Below are 14404 nucleotides of genomic sequence, written 5' to 3' on the forward strand. Positions count from 1 at the left end.
ATCAGACAAAATAGACCTCAAAGTGAAGGCCATAACAAGAGATAAGAAAGGCCACTTCATAATACTAAAGGGATCAATACAACAAGAGGATATAACCTTGATAAACATATATGCACCCAATGCAGGAGCACCCACATACATAAGAAAACTCCTGGAAGATATCAGGGGAGAGATAAACAACAATACAATCATAGTAGGGGACTTTAATACACCACTGACATCACTGGATAAATCCGCTAGACAAAAACTCAGCAAAGAAACAGCAATACTAAATGAATCACTAGATCAGATGGACTAAATCGACATCTTCAGAACACTTCACCCCAAAGCCACAAAATATATGTTCATCTCAAGTGCTCATGGGACATCTTCAAAAATAGACCACATACTGGGTCACAAACAAAGTCTCCCCAAATTCAAGAAGATTGAAATCATACCAAGCATCTTCTCAGACCACAAGGCCATAATATTAGAAATAAACTACAACAAAAACAACTCAAAATACTCAAACACTTGGAAGCTGAATAGCACGTTATTAAATATTGATTGGGTTACCAATGAGATCAAAGAAGAAATTAAAAACATCCTGGAAACTAATGACAATGAAAACACAACAATCCAAAACCTTTGGGACGCAATGAAAGCAGTCCTGAGAGGGAAGTTTATAGCTCTACAGGCCTATCTCAACAAACAAGAAAAAATGGTAGTAAATCATCTAAATCTACAGCTCAATGAATTAGAAAGAGAGCAACAAGAAAAGCCCAGAGTGAGCAGAAGGAAGGAGATAATAAAGATTAGAGCAGAAATAAATGACATAGAGACCAAAAAAACAATACAGAAAATCAATGAAACAAAGAGCTGGTTCTTTGAAAGGATAAACAAGATTGACAAACCTCTAGCCAGGCTCACCAAGAAGCAAAGAGAAAGGACCCAAATCAACAAAATCAGAAATGATAGAGGCGAAATAACAACAGATCCCACAGAAATACAAATGATTGTTAATAAATATTATGGACAACTCTACTCCAACAAACTAGACAACTTGGAAGAAATGGACATATTCCTAGAAAAATACAACATACCAAAACTTGATCAGGAAGAATCTAAAAATCTCAATAGGCCAATAACTATGGAAGAAATTGAAGCAGTCATCAAAAAGCTTCCAGCAAACAAAAGCCCAGGACCAGACGGCTTCACAGGGGAGTTTTACCAAACATTCAAGGAAGAACTAAAACATATCCTCCTCAGACTACTACAAAAAATCCAAGAGGAAGGAACACTTCCAAGCTCATTCTATGAAGCCAGCATCACCCTCATACCAAAACCAGGTAAAGACAACACAATAAAAGAGAATTACAGGCCAATATCCCTCATGAACATAGATGCCAAAATCCTCAACAAAATCTTAGCAAATCGTATCCAGCAGTACATCAGAAAGATCATACACCATGACCAAGTAAGATTTATCCCAGGGATGCAAGGATGGTACAATATCCGCAAATCAATAAACGTGATACATCACATAAACAAATTGAAAGAAAAAAACCACATAGTCATATCAATTGATGCAGAAAAAGCGTTTGACAAAATTCAACACCCATTTTTGATAAAAACTCTCAGCAAGGTGGGAATTGAAGGATCATACCTCAACATAATAAAAGCCATATATGACAAACCCACAGCCAACATCATACTCAATGGACAAAAACTAACACCATTTCCCCTAAGAACAGGAACAAGACAGGGATGCCCACTCTCACCACTCCTGTTTGACACAGTACTGGAAGTATTAGCCATTGCAATTAGACAAGAAGAAGAAACAAAAGGCATCCAAATTGGAAAAGAAGAAGTAAAACTGTCCTTATTTGCAGATGACATGATATTATACTTAAAAAACCCTAGAGACTCCATCAATAAACTATTAGACTTAATACAAGAATTCGGCAATGTAGCAGGATACAAAATTAACGCCAAGAAATCTATGGCATTTCTTTTTTTTCCCCCCCAAATATATTTTATTGATTTTTCACAGAGAGGAAGGGAGAGAGATAGAGCTAGAAACATCGATGAGAGAGAAACATTGATCAGCTGCCTCCTGCACATCTCCGACTGGGGATATGCCCGCAACCCAGGTACACACCCCCGACCGGAATCGAACCTGGGACCCTTCAGTCCGCAGGCCGACGCTCTATCCACTGAGCCAAACCAGTTTTGGCAAGCATTTCTATACACCAATAGTGAATGTGCAGAAAGAGAGACTAAAAAAGCAATCCCATTTACCGTCGCACCAAAAAAATTAAGCTACCTAGGAATAAACTTAACTAAAGAGGTAAAAGACCTCTTCTCAGAAAACTACAGGACGTTGAAAAAAGAGATAGAGGAAGACATAAAGAGATGGAAGAACATACCATGTTCTTGGATTGGTAGAATCAATATCATTAAAATGTCCATACTGCCCAAAGCAATCTATAAATTCAATGCACTTCCCATTAAAATACCAATGGCATATTTCACAGACCTAGAACGTACTCTCCAAAAATTCATCTGGAATAAAAAATGACCCCGAATAGCTGCAGCGATCCTGAGAAAGAACAAAGTAGGTGGGATCTCAATACCAGATATCAAGCTGTATTACAAAGCCACTGTTCTCAAAACTGCCTGGTACTGGCACAAGAACAGACATATAGATCAATGGAATAGAATAGAGAGCCCACAAATCAGCCCCAACCAATACACTCAATTAATATTTGACAAAGGAGGCAAGAGTATACAATGGAGTCAAAACAGTCTCTTTAATAAATGGTGCTGGGAAATTTGGTCAGATACATGCAAAAAAATGAAACAAGATCACCAACTTACACCATACACAAAAACAAACTCAAAATTGCTAAAGGACTTGAGTAAGATGGGAAACCATAAAAACCCTACAAGACTCCAGAGGCAGCAAAATTGCAGACATATGTCATAGCAATATCTTCACAGACACAGATCCTAGGGCAAGAGAGACTAAAGAGAAAGTAAACAAATGGGACTACATCAAAATAAAAAGCTTCTGCACAGCAAAAGAAACCATCAATAAAACAATAAGAAAGCCCACTGCATGGGAGAACATATTTGCCAATATTATATCCAATAAGGGTTTAATCTCCAACATTTACAGGGAAGTCATACAATTTATCAAAAGGAAGATAACCAAATCAAAAAATGGGCAAAGGACCTAAATAGACACTTTTCGAAAGAGGACATTCAGAAAGCCAAGAGACACATGAAAACATGCTCAAAGTCACTAATCATCTGAGAGATGAAAATCAAAACAACAATGAGGTACCACCTCACACCTGTCAGAATAGCTATTATCAACAAATCAACAAATGACAAACGCTGGAGAGGATGTGGAGAAAAAGGAACACTCTTGCACTGCTGGTGGGAATGCAGACTGGTACAGCCATTTTGGAGAACAGTATGGCATTTCCTCAAAACACTATAAATGGAACTGCTATTTGACCCAGTGATCCCACTTCTAGAAATATATCCCAAGAAACCAGAAACACCAATCAGAAAGGATATATGCACCCCTATGTTCATAGCACCACAATTTACAATAGCTAATATTTGGAAACAACCTAAATGCCCATCAGCAGGTGAGTGGATTAGAAAACTGTGGCACATCTACACAATGGAATACTACACTGCTATAAAAAAGAAGGAATTCTTACCATTTGCAACAGCATGGATGGAACTGGAGAGCATTATGCCAAGTGAAATAAGCCAGGCAGTGAAAGAAAAAAATACCACATGATCTCACTTATTTATGGGTAATAAAGAACATTATAACCTAATGAACAAAAAGATAGATACAGAGGCAGAGAAGCATCGAACAGACTTTCAAATTACAGGGGGAAGGCTGGGGAGTGTTGGGGGGGGTGTAAGAGATCAATCGAAGGACTTATATGCATGCACATAATCATAACCAATGGACACAAGACACTAGGGGGAAGGTGGGGGAAGGGCATGTGCTGGGGGGTAGGGGAGGCCAGGGGAAAGTCAATGGGGGAAAAAAAGGAGACATATGTACTACTATTTGTAATACTTTAAACAAGAAAATAAAAAAAAGAAAAAAAGAAATTGAAGCAGTTATCAAAAAGCTTCTAGCAGCCCTAACTGGTTTGGCTCAGTGGACAGAGCGTTTGCCTGGGGACTGAAGGGTCCCAGGTTCGATTCTGGTCAAGGGCATTTGCCTTGGTTGTGGGCACATCCCCAGTAGGGGGTGTGCAGGAGGCAGCTGGTCGATGTTTCTCTCTCATCGATGTTTCTAACTCTCTATCCCTCTCCCTTCCTCTCTGTGAAAAATCAATAAAATATATTTAAAAAAAAAAGCTTCCAGCAAACAAAATCCCTGGACCAGACGCCTTCACAGAGGAGTTTTATCAAACATTCAAAGAAGAACTAAACCTATCTTCCTCAGACTATACCAAAAAATTCAAGAGGATGGAACACTTCCAAGCTCATTCTATGAAGCCAGCATTACCTTAATCCCAAAGCCAAATAAAGATAATACAAAGAGAGTTACAGGCCAATATCCCTCATGAACACAGATGCCAACATTCTCAACAAAATTCTAGCAAATAGAATCTAGCATTACCTTAGAAAGATCATATACCATGACCAAATGGGATTTATTCTGGGGATGCAAGGATGGTACAATATCTGCAAATCAATAAATGTGTTACACCACATAAACAAATTGAGAGATAAAAACCATATAATCATATCCATTGATGCAGAAAAAGCATTTGACAAAATCCAACACCATTTCTTGATAAAAACTCTCAGCAAGGTGGGAGTAGAGGGATCATACCTCAACATAATAAAATCCATATATGACAAACCCACAGCCAACATCATACTCAATGGGCAAAAACTAAAACCATTTCCCCTAAGAACAGGAACAAGACAGGGATGCCCATTCTCACCACTCTTGTTCAACATAGTACTGGAAATACTAGTCATTGTGATCAGACAAGAAGAAATAGGTCTTCAGTTCCTTTAGCTGAAGGTCGTCTGACCCCCAATGCTTTTCAAAATTATAACTCGTCTCCAGACTCTTTATTAGTCTCTGGATTCCTATGTCATCTACACGCAGCCTTTTCCAGATTCCTGAACCCTTCTTGATGCTGGGACATGCACCCCGGCATAAATGGTGTCCCGAACTGGGGCTTTCTGAACCCTGGAAGCGACAGCAATAAATGGACGCCCGAAATGGAATAAGAGCACCAACAATAAATGGCGCCCAAGCACCGACAACTCTGGAAGCACCTGCATTAATGGCGTTGGACATCTGGAAAAGAAGAATTTGCCTGAGCGGAAACAGCACCAGTTATGGTGACACCAGCGCCTGGCGGAGCCACGCCGGGGGTCCATGGCGATGAGCTATAATTCGAAGGATGAGGTAGACAGTGGGCCCCCGTGCGCTCCCCAGGGCGCCGCGAAGAACCGGAGGCCGGATAACACGGCCTTCAAACAGCATCGCCTGCCAGCTTGGCAGCCCATCCTTACGGCTGGCATGGTGCTCCCTACCTTCATCATCATCGGCCTCATCTTCATCCCAACTGGCAAAGGCATCTTCGTCACCTCTAAGAAAATCCATGAGATCGAGACTGATTACATCGGGGTAGACACTTCCAGTCCCTGCAATAAATGTCCCGGAATGTGACACCTGTATTTGTACAATTAACTTCACACTGGAACAGTCATTTGAGGGCAATGTGTTTATGTATTATGGACTGTCTAATTTCTATCAAAACCACCGTCGTTATGTGAAATCTCGAGATGATAGTCAACTAAATGGAGATCTTACTGCTTTACTTAATCCCAGTAAGGAATGTGAGCTTTACCAAAAAAATGAAGACAAACCAATTGCTCCTTGTGGAGCTATTGCCAACAGCATGTTTAATGATACATTAGAATTGTTTCTGGCTGTCAATGGATCATTTTCAACAGCAATTCCTTTGAAAAAGAAAGGTATTGCTTGGTGGACAGATAAAAAGGTGAAATTTAGAAATCCCCCTGGAGAAGGCCCCCTAGAAGAACGATTCAAAGATACAACAAAGCCAGTAAACTGGGTTAACCCAATATACTTGCTGGATTCTGACCAAGATAATAATGGGTTCATAAATGAAGATTTTATTGTTTGGATGGGTACTGCAGCATTGCCTACTTTTTGTAAGTTATATCGTATTATAGAGCGGAAAAGTGATTTACATCCAACGTTACTAGCTGGAGACTACTTTTTGAATATCAAATACAATTACTCTGTACATTCTTTTGATGGATGAAAACGGATGATCTTAAGCACTATTTCATGGATAGGAGGAAAAAATCCATTTTTGGGAATTGCTTATATCACCACTAGATCCAACTCCTTCCTTCTGGGAGTTGTATTGCTAGTAATTAATCATAAGTATAGAAACAGTAGTAATACTGCTGACATTACCATTTAATTTTATATTCTGAAAACAAAGTTACCGCATGTACATCAAGGCCAGTTCTGTTCAGCCTAGCTTTTGAATGCCTATGTCTGGTTAGTATGTCATTTTTGAGGTTGGCATATCACTTTTTATTGAAAAAAGTCTTTGTCCTTTACTTCATTCTTATGGATGACTTAGGAAAATATATGATGGGTATAAAACAAATTAACCTTATTGATCATGTCAGCACTGTAACTACTGAAATGGCATTCTAATGTTTGCTTCGTGATGGGACAGCCCATATGCATAGAGCCTCTATCATGTGAAATGTGTCTGCTGCTTAAATGTTTATGCTGTGTTGATAAATATTATATTGACATACGTGCTGTATATGTGTGCCTATTGTGTAAAGAGAGGAATTACAAGATGTATGAGTATAATGATTTGCTAACTTTCAGGATTCAAAGTTATGAAAAAATGAAGAAAGACCAAATCTAAATAAAACACTTCATCATTGTCAAAAAAAGAAGAAGAGCCCTAACCAGTTTGGCTCAGTGGATAGAGCGCCAGCCTGCGGACTGAATGGTCCCAGGTTCGATTCCGGTCAAGGGCATGTACCTTGGTTGCGGGCACATCCCCAGTAGGAGGTGTGCAGGAGGCAGCTGATCGATGTTTCTCTCTCATCGATGTTTCTAACTCTCTATCCCTCTCCCTTCCTCTCTGTAAAAAAATCAATAAAATATATTAAAAAAAGAAATAAAAGGCATCCAAATTGGAAAAGAAGAAGTAAAACTGTCCTTATTCACAGATGACATGATATTGTACATAGAAAACCCCAAAGACTCCATAAAAAAACTACACTTAAAAGATGAATTCGGCAATGTAGCAGGATACAAAATTAACACCCAGAAGTCTATGGCATTTTTATACATCAATAATGAACTCACAGAAAGAAAAACTAAAAAAGCAATCCCATTTACCATTGCAACAAAAAAAATTAAGATACCTAGGAATAAATTTAACGGAGACAAAGGACCTGTACTCAGAAAATTTCAGGACACTGAAAAAAGAGATAGACAAGACATGAACAAATGAAAGAATATGCCATGTTCATGGGTTTGTAGAATCAACATCATTAAACTGTGCATACTATCCAAAGCAATCTATAAATTCACTGCAATCCCCATTAAAATACCAATGCACACTTCAAAGACCTAGAACAAAGTCTCCAAAAATTCACTGAATAAAAAAAGACCCCGAATAGCTGCATCAATCTTGAGAAAGAAAAACAATGTTGGAGGTATCACAATACCAGATACAAAGCTATCTACAAAGCTACTGTTCTCAAAGCTGCCTGGTACTGGCACAAGAACAGACATATAGACCTGTGGAACAGAACAGGGAACGCAGAAATCAACACAAGAATTATGCTCAATTAATATTTGACAAAGGAGGCAAGAACATACAATGGAGTCAAGACAGTCTTTTCAATAAACGGTGGTGGGAAAACTGGACAGGTACTTGCAAAAAAAATGAAACTAGACCACTAACTTACACCATACACAAAAATAAACTCAAAATGGATAAAGGACTTAAACATAAGATGGGAAACCATAAACATCTTAGAAGAAGCCATAGGCAGCAAAATAGCAGACATTTGTCATAGCAATATCTTTACCTATAGAGCTCCTAGGGCAGTGATGGGGAACCTTTTAAGCTCGGCGTGTCAGCATTTTGAAAAACCCTAACTTAACTCTGGTGCAGTGTCACATATAGGAATTCTTTTATATTTGCAACCATAGTAAAACAAAGATTTATATTTTTGATATTTATTTTATATATTTAAATACCATTTTACAAAGAAAAATCAACCAAAAAAATGAGTTCTTGTGTCACTTCTGACACGCATGTCATAGGTTCGCCATCCCTGTCCTAGGGCAATGGAAATTATGGAGAAAATAAATAAATGGGACTACGTCAAAATAAAAAGCTTCTGCACAGCAAAAGAAACCATCAACAAAACAATGAGAAAGCCCACTGCATGGGAAAACGTATTTCCAATGTTATCTGCAATAAGGCTTTAATCTCCAAAATTTACAGTGAACTCATACAACTTAACAAACGGAAGATAAATAACCCAATAAAAAAATGGGCAAAGGACCTAAATAGACACTTTTCGAAAGAGGACATACAGAAGGCCAAGAGATAGATGAAAACATGCTCAAAGTCACTAATCATCCAAGAGATGAAAATCAAAACAACAATGAGGTACCATCTCACATCTGCCAGAATGGCTATCATCAACAAATCAACAAACTACAAGTGCTGGAGAGGAGCAGAGAAAAAGGAACTCTTATTCACTGCTGGTGGGAATGCAGACTGGTGCAACCACTGTGGAAAACAGTATAGAGTTTCCTCAAAAAATTAAAAATGGAACTGTCATTTGACCCAGTAATACCACTTCTAGGAATATATCCCCCAAAAACAGAGACACCAATCAGAAAGGATATATGCACCCCTATGTTCATAGCAGCACAATTCACCATAGCTAAGATTTGGAATCAGCCTAAGTGCCCATCAGCAGATGAGTGGATTAGAAAACTGTGGTACATCTACACAATGTAATACTACGATGCTATAAAAAAGAAGAAACTCTTACCATTTTCAACAGCATGAATGGAACTAGAGAGCATTATGCTAAGCAAAATAAGCCAGTCAGTGAAAGATAAATACCACATGATCTCACTCATTTGTGGAATATAAAGAACATCATAAACTGATGAACAAAAATAGATACAGAGAGAAGGAAGTATCGAACACTGTCAAACTACAGTGGGAAGGTAGGGGAGGGAGGGAAGGGGCAAGAGATAAACCACTGGTCTATATGTCTGTTCTTGTGCCAGTACTAGGAGACATATGTATTGCTATTTGTAATACTTTAAACAATAAAAGCAAAAACAAACAAACAAAAAACCCAAAGAACAGTGCATGCAGCTCACACAGAGAAAAGCAGTTACTTACCTACAAGGAAACTCCCATACTACTGTCAACAGAAACTTTGCAGGCCAGAAAGGACTGATAAGTAATATTCAAAGTGTCGAAAAGCAAGGACCTGTAACAAAGCTTATTGTACCTAGCAAAGCTATCATTTAGAATTAAAGGTCAGATAAAGAGCTTCACAGTCAAGAAAAAGCTAAAGGATTTCATCACCACCAAACCAGTAGGACATGAAATTTTAAAGGGTCAGAAGGAGGAAGAGGAGGAGGAGGAGGAGGAGGAGGAGGAGGAGGAGGAGGAGGAGGAGGAGGAGGAGGAAAGATAACAATTATGAACAATAAAATGGTAATAAATACATATCTATCAACAATTGAATCTAAAAATAAAACTGAATGAACAAGAACAGAAACAGACTCATAGATACAGAGAACATTTTGACAGTTGCCAGATGGGAGGGTGTTTCCGGGGATGGGTGAAAAAGGTAAAGTGACGTAGAAGTACAAATCCGCCATAGATCATGCACACAGAAAACAGACAGGTGAAGGCCTGTGAGGGTGGGAGAGGGGTGGAGGGAGGCAAAGGGGATGAAATGGGGGGCATCTGCAATACTCTCAACAATAAAATAAATTATAAGTAAAATAGAATGGCTTAAAGTGGCAAAAAAGGACCCCCTAAGAATCTTTTCTGAGCAGCTGGACCTCAAAGAAGTTGGTCTTCAGGAACAATTTCCAGGCCCTTCCTGTTACTAACCATGATTCCTGGGGTTCTGAGCTTCATCAGAATCATGTTTACCAGCTTCTGTGGTCTGCTTATTTGGATGCATGGAACCTGGGACGATGTTGAGACCTAGGAGAACCAAAATAGAAGCTTAAGAGACAACCTGAGAGGAGGGTGGATGCAGGGAGGCAGCAGGGACAGGGAAGGTCACGAGGTAGGGGAACAAGGGCCAGTGGGAGTGAAAAGTGCAGGGTCCAGATCTGAGCATCTCTGTGGCCTCTCCTGGCCCTGGGCCTTGTTCAGGATCCAATAGAGCAGAAGGTTCTGAAGCTTCCCAGGGAATTCTTCCCTCACAAATGAAATGGGGTAAAATTTTCTGTGCCTAAGAAGCCATGTAAAGGGAAAGAGGACCCAGCCAGCATGACTCAGTGGTTGAGCATCGACCTATGAACCAGGAAGTCACAGTTTGATTCCTGGTCTGGGTGCACGGCCAGGATTGTGGGCTCAAGCCCTAGTGTGGGGCGTGCTGGAGGCAGCTGATCAGTGATTCTCCCTCATTGATGCTTCTGTCTCTTTACCCACCTCCCATCCTCTCAGAAATCAATAAAATTATATTTTAAAAAATAAAGAGAAAGAGGAATGGTCTTGTGTTCCTAGGACTGTCTAAACCCAGAAGTTCCTGTTACCTTGTCCAATCAGGACCTCATAGGCTTCCTTCATGTACACACAGATTCTTTGGCTTAAATGTCCCAGTTTTGACCACTCTTCCTTAGACAAGCATTTGGGAACATCCTGGAACATCTAGGAAAAGAAAAAATAAGTGAATCCCTGCAGCCGCTCAGGTAAGCATGTTTGCCCTTTGGCCTGCCCTCTTCCTGTGCTGCAGAACCTGTGTTGGACCTGTACACTGGAGCTAACCGTTCCTCCTGGCTGATGTCACAGTGAACTGACAGAACAAGGGGAACATGGCTCAGCCTCTCCCCTGCTTGCAGCAGGTGCTTCATGCTGCTGGTGGGCTGTCCTCTCACCTTCCAGAATGGACTGTGAGTCACCACGTGCAGCCAAGGTCACAGGCCCTGTTTCCTTCAGGGATGCTAGGCAAGTTCTGAGTGAGGGTGGGAAGCTCCTGAGACTCGGATCTCCCCCGGCCGACACCCTGCTCCCTGTCCTCACCGCCTCTGACCTCATGACCTCAGACATGTGGTCACCCTGTCGTGTGCCCCAGTCACTTCTTGAGACCCCCCAGGCTCCTCACCTCAGATGTCTTCTCTGAATCCTGGGAGCCCTCCATGGGGTTGTTATCCAAGGAGCTGTCTCTGTTCATGCCTCTGGGAGTGCAGTGATCTTGAAGGGATACAAGTGAGTCTCTGAGGTCACCCTGCTTAAGGGCCTGTGGGGATGAAACCCTGAGGCAGGGTCAAACTCAGTGTCACCTGGAATTAAAATTCTGCTTGTGCTACAATGAGCTACCACCTCACTCCTGCCGGAATGGCTACCATCAGTAACACACCAAACAAGTGCTGGCGAGCATGCGGAGAAAAGGGAACCCTACTGCACAGCTGGTGAAAATGCAGACTGGTGCAGCCACCGTGGAAAACAGTGTGGAGTTTCCTCAAAAAACTTAAAAATGAAACTGCCTTTTGACCCAGTGATCCGACTTCTCAGAATATATCCTATGAATCCAGAAACATCAATCAGAAAGAATATTTGCACCCCTGTGTTCATATCACCATTAGTTACAATAGCTAAGATCTGGAAGCAGCCCAAGTGCCCATCAGATGATGAGTGGATAAAAAAGCTGTGGTACATTTACACAGTGGAACACTATGCAGGTGTAAAAAAGAAGGAGCTCTTATCCTTTGTGCACCTGGAGATTGAGGTAAGTAAAATAAGAGTCAGAGAAAGGCAAATATCATATGATCTCACTTACATGTGGAATCTAATAAACAGACTAAACTGAGGAACAAAATAGGACCAGAGGCATGGATACATGGAACACACTGACAAAACTCAGAGGTGACAAGGATGGAGGGGACTGAAAAAGATTAGCTAAAGAACAAATATGCATAAATGCATAGCCATAGACACAAAAAACAATGTGCTGAAAGTTGGGGGATTTGTTGGGGGCGGGGAGGAGATAGGGATCTGCAAGAGTGTCAGCAATAAAAAATATATTCTCTGTTCTCCATCCTGTGTTCTTTGTCCCTGAGGGAGGACAGGGGTGGTCAGTGGAGGAGAGGGCCGAGGTTTCTGGGAGAGGAACTGGTGGGGAGGACAGGTTTCCTGTGGGCATGATCCCAGGAGCCAAGTGCCTTGAGGGGCTTGGTTACTGCTGCAGGTCGGTCGTTTGTCCGGAATGTGCTTCCTGAAAAAAGTTATAAGGCCCCTGCTGTGTAACCAGCAGCTAAGGGTGCTGTGTTACTGAGGATGTGTTTTGCGTCCGAAAGGTCGTGGGAGGTGAGCCCCAGGATCATGTGGTTGTTACACTGAGACAAAGGGATGTGGGGTTCCTTGCTGGAAATAAATGAAGACTGCTACTAGGAGTGGAGCTGGAGGCCAGTCCTAGGTCATTTGGAAATTGTTAGGGTCAGGAGAGCTGGAATCTCTGAGACAACAGGACCAGGCATCACCCTGTCGAGAAGGTAGGGGTTCAACATAGCAATCTCGTGCTCCCCTAAGTGAGGGCACTGGGTGTCTCTCAAGGAGGGTTTCTGAGGCCAAGAGGACAGCTGCTCTAACCCAAGTGCCCACCAGTAGACGCGTGGATAAACATAGTGCCTGTAGGCCACGGAACATTACTCAGCCACAAAAAGAAGAAAATCTCACCATTTGGGACAGTAAGGATAGACAAGAGGGAGTCATGCTGAGTGAAATTTGCCAGTCATAGAAAGACAAGTGCCATATGCTCTCAGGGATACGTGAAATGCAAAAAACAAATAAATGAAGAGAGAAAATAAACACAGACTCATGGGCACAGAGAGCAGACTGGTGGTTGTCAGAGGGCAGGGTGGGGGACAGGGAGTAAGAGGTGAAGGAGTGAAAAGCACAAATTGCCCCGAATAGCTGCAGCAATCCTGAGAATGCAGAACCAAGTGGGAGGGATCTCAATACCAGATATCAAGCTGTATTACAAAGCCACTGTTCTCAAAACTGCCTGGTACTGGCACAAGAACAGACATATAGATCAATGGAATAGAATAGAGAGCCCAGAAATCGACCTGAACCAATGTGCTCAATTAATATTTGACAAAGGAGGCATGAAGATACAATGGAGTGAAGACAGTCTTTTCAATAAATGTTGTTGGGAAAATTGGGCAGATACATGCAAAAAAATGAAACTAGACCACCAACTTACACCATACACAAAAATAACTCAAATGGATAAAGGACTTAAACGTAAGACAGGAAACCAAAAAATACTAGCGGAATCCAAAGGCAACAAAATCTCAGACATATGCTGAAGCAATTTCTTCACCGATACAGCTCCAAGGGCAGTGGTTCTCAATCTGTGTGTCACAACCCTTTTGGCGGTCGAATGACCCTTTCACAGGGGTCGCCTAAGACCATCCTGCATATCAGATATTTACATTATGATTCATATCAGTAGCAACATTACAGTTATGAAGTAGCAACGAAAATAATTTTATGGTTGGGTCACAACATGAAGAACTGTATTTAAAAGGCCAGAAGGTTGAGAACCACTGTCCTAAGGCAATGGAAACTAAAGAGAAAATAAACAAATGGGACTACATCAAAATAAAAAGCTTCTGCACAGCAAAGGAAACCATCAACAAAACAATAAGAAAGCCCACTGCATGGGAGAACATATTTGCAAATGTTATCACCAATAAGGGCTTTATCTCCAACATTTACAGGGAGCTCATGAAATTAACAAAAGGAAGATAAACAACCCAATCAAAAAATGGGCAACAAGGAGACATATGTAATATTCTTTGTAATACTTTAAGCATTAAAACAAACAAAACAAAAAAAACAAAAAAGAAAAAAGAAAGAAAAAAAAGGGCAACAGACCTAAATAGATACTTTTAGAAAGAAGACAGAAGAAAGGCCAAAAGACATAGGAAAACATGCTCAAAGTCACTAATAATTTGAGAGATGCGAATCAAAACGACAATGAGGTACCATCTCACACCTGTCAGAATGGCTATCACCAACAAATCAATGAATGACAAGTGCTGACGGGGATGCGGAGAAAAAGGAAC

The 14404-nt window shown here is 40.8% G+C and overlaps 1 pseudogene across 1 annotated transcript; it reads left to right on the forward strand.

Annotated features, from left to right (window-relative positions):
• The first annotated feature begins 5419 nt into the window (after positions 1-5419).
• On the forward strand, positions 5420-6500 carry LOC308511249 (cell cycle control protein 50A-like; annotated as a pseudogene). The gene has a single exon. The product of its transcript is annotated as a cell cycle control protein 50A-like (transcript).
• Positions 6501-14404: the final 7904 nt, after the last annotated feature.

The sequence above is a fragment of the Myotis nattereri genome (genome assembly GCF_964212035.1).
Source record: "Myotis nattereri genome assembly, chromosome: X".
Lineage (NCBI taxonomy): Eukaryota > Metazoa > Chordata > Mammalia > Chiroptera > Vespertilionidae > Myotis > Myotis nattereri.